At 43.6% G+C, this 3,148-nt stretch overlaps 1 protein-coding gene and 1 long non-coding RNA gene across 2 annotated transcripts in view; one reads left to right on the top strand and one right to left on the bottom strand.

The window, feature by feature from the left end:
- LOC118409810 (otoferlin-like) overlaps positions 1-3,148 on the bottom strand; it is a gene marked incomplete in the record, with an annotated part of 240,756 nt that overhangs the window by 177,899 nt on the left and 59,709 nt on the right.
- The window catches only part of LOC118409813, an 8,191-nt gene continuing 5,858 nt past the window's right edge, over positions 816-3,148 (top strand). The window contains exon 1 of the long non-coding RNA XR_004830491.1: positions 816-902. This is a non-coding gene — a long non-coding RNA (uncharacterized LOC118409813). The remainder of the gene's footprint in view (positions 903-3,148) is intronic.

Here is a 3,148-nt window from a genome sequence, read left to right as displayed (position 1 = left end):
AGTACGTGGGATTAGCAGTAAGGCATCCATGGTATACTTGTGAAGGGATGGATCAAAGACTGAGATACATTGTAAATGGCATGAAGCAAAGTTCGGGCTCTGGGAAAGCTATGTACTACATCTGAGACAGAAAAGTACCTGTAGGCATTGGCCGGTATCCATTCAGTCATAGAAGGGCTTTACATGTATGTACATCAGGGGCTCACAATAGTACTGGAATATGATGTGACCAGGCAGCTAACAAGATGACTACAATGTACAAAATGTTTTAAATTGGACAACAGCAAAATGTACATTATGTAATCACTATGGCAATGACTAAATAAAAAGTGAACTGCCAGTAGTCGAACACACAATGTACTCAGACAGACTTGTTCTGTATGTGTTCTTAAGCAAGTATATGTGGTAAACCTGAACATACATGTATTAAATTGAACATACTACATGTAACTTTACATCCTGCATCTACATGTATCTCCTCACTTTAACCTTTTGCCTAGTTCCATAACGAATACAAATTTGGTTCAAACAGCTACAGGTACATGTACCTTAGTAGTTTGAAGGTTAAGCAAACAGGGGCCATCTGTGCAGCTTCATTGTTGGACACTTGTTAGCCTGCTGTGTTAACAGTCTCTTGCTGTCTGGGGTTAATTATAATGGTCTCCTCCCTGAGAGTGGGGACAACTGTAGGGTGGGTAGCTAGGAGTGTGATTCGTAATTCTTGACGTTTTAAAATCCACTTCTCAACCAAAAAAGTGGTATTAGACTATGTTGACTGATGATGAATGTTAATCAAATATTCTTTTTCCTCAGACATTTGAATGGCCGGTTGCCAGCCCCATCGAGGGTAACGAGTACGTGGAAGTCCAGGTCTACAACTACAGCAAGGTGTTCAGCAACAGGTGGGTGAAAGTCATCTCCGACCAGTTATACAGTTATACAATAGCTCAGATTAAATCAACGAGTATTCAAAGTTCTCTTCCACTAGCCTTGACAGAGAAAACAGATGCTATGATTAAGATTCTGTCCTAAGGACTGCACCTTTTCCTGAAGCATGAATATCTCACAAAAAAACACAGCCGGGATTTGAACTTGGAACTTCTTGATCCAAAGGCAGGGTCACTAGCAACTGGACAATGAAAGCTACAGGGGAACATGGGCAACTCAAATTACATAATTTGAAAGCAGTTGAACAAAAAACACTACTGCAGCTGCTTCTTGATCTGGGTGTTTGTTGGACAGCCCCTGATATCTAGAAAAACATGAAGTTCTGTACAGCTCTTTTTGGACATTGCTATTGATATGGGAAAGTGACATATCTATGGGTTAACCACCAAAGTGTACTGTGTTAGCCATAAAGTAGCATATATAGAAAATACCCCCCCAAAAAAATTACACACAAAAAAGTACCACAGCAAATTCTTGTGACACATCGGGATAATCCTTTATTCATAAATACACCAGCGTATTAAAATCACCACATATACATTCAAACATCATTCATAAATAGAAAATAACTTACAATGTGAACTGCTTGGCAATCGCATTACAGCACATACTTCGTACACAACACAAATCTATCTATTGAAAGAGTGATGCCTGTACACCGCGGAAGCACTGCGGAGAAGCCCACGTTCTGCGTCGGCGGGGATCAAACAATGTACCGCGCAGCGCCACGGGCTGGGGCGTCTGGACCTTACATAACATGCTGTGCCGTCCTCGAGTCGGAGTCGTCTGGTTCTTGTACAACCAGCTGGGACCGCCTGGCTGCTGCTCCAAGCTCAGGCGGTTGTGGAGTGGGCTGGGCAGCTGGTCTAGGACCCTGGGATTGAATAAAGAAAACCAGTCATTGTATGCTACAAATCAAAACAAAACGATGATATTTTTTCATAATTCCTCTTTTCGTCACAAAAAAGCAGTTATGTAGTTAACACATTTGTTGCCATAAAAAACTGTTCTGTTTTGAATATATTTAGATCACAACATTTCTTTAGCAACTAGTAATAGCAAGAATCAACAAGGTTCCTGTGATATCTTTCTTTCTGGGAATCTGTATATATAGCTTAGAAGATAAAGTCCAGTGGAAGTGAACGCAAATGTATTGGATGTATACTAGGGGAACTATTAAAATTATATAAGGAAAGAACAAACCTGTAGAGGTCTCCAGTACTGGGAGTTGGGGGGATTGACTGAGCTGTAGCCCCCTTGGCTGGAGTGGTGGTACTGCAGTTGTTTACTGTTGTGTTGACATTTCCTCGTGTCGGGCTGGGAAACTGGTCCAGAACCCTGTAGAACTCTGCAGTCCCCGGCGAAACAGACAGGCGGCCAGCTGGTACAGACGACACAGCAAGCGTGGAGGTGGATGTGACTGGTACTTGTACTCTAGAGGCTGCTTTTGTTTGGAATGGGGACGAGACTGCTGACTTGTCTAAGGTCACTGAATGGGATGATGTCACTGGATGTGATGATGTCACCGAAACTGATGATGTCACAGCATGTGATGGTGTCATAGGGTGTGATGATGTCATTGGATGTGATGGTGATGACATCATACTCCCTGATGCTGTAGCCATGGAACCGGCATGGCTGTATGCTGCTGCCTGTGGAGGTGTCATGTTGAGATATTGGTACTTTAGGAAGTTTGTGCGTTCCTCTTCAAACTTCTGTCTGTCCTTGCCAAGGCGGATGGCAGCGTCGGTGAACCTCTTTCTTTCTTCTGCAAATGTCGCCTTTTCTGCCTCCATCTCTTTCCTCTCCCTCTCTAGAGTCATCCTCTCCTCGATGAAGAGAGAGTCTTTCACGAGTTCAGCCACCTGTGTGTCCTGTTGGCACTCTGCTGCAGCAAAAGTCTGCTGTATCAACTCCTCTTGTTTCATGATGAGGGTCTTGTATGCCTCTAGCTTGGCGTCTACTTCATCACTGGGAGTTGCACAGCTGTCATCATCACTTTCATCTTCATCCTCCCCCGTGGAACTTCTGGAGTGAACCTCTGAACCAGCCTTCGTGGCACTTTGCCCGGCATTCAGATCATTCAATTTGGCTTCATCCGAAGCACAATTTTCTCCCTTTGCCGCCCTTGGAAAGGATTTGGATGCCCAATCAAAATGGAGACATGGAAACTGAAGTTGGGTCTTTTCCAATTTTTCCC

This window comes from Branchiostoma floridae, chromosome 2 (genome assembly GCF_000003815.2).
Source record: "Branchiostoma floridae strain S238N-H82 chromosome 2, Bfl_VNyyK, whole genome shotgun sequence".
NCBI classification, from domain to species: Eukaryota; Metazoa; Chordata; class Leptocardii; order Amphioxiformes; family Branchiostomatidae; genus Branchiostoma; species Branchiostoma floridae.
The sequence above is the reverse complement of the archived record's forward strand: the minus strand, read 5'-3'. Positions and strand labels throughout refer to the sequence as shown.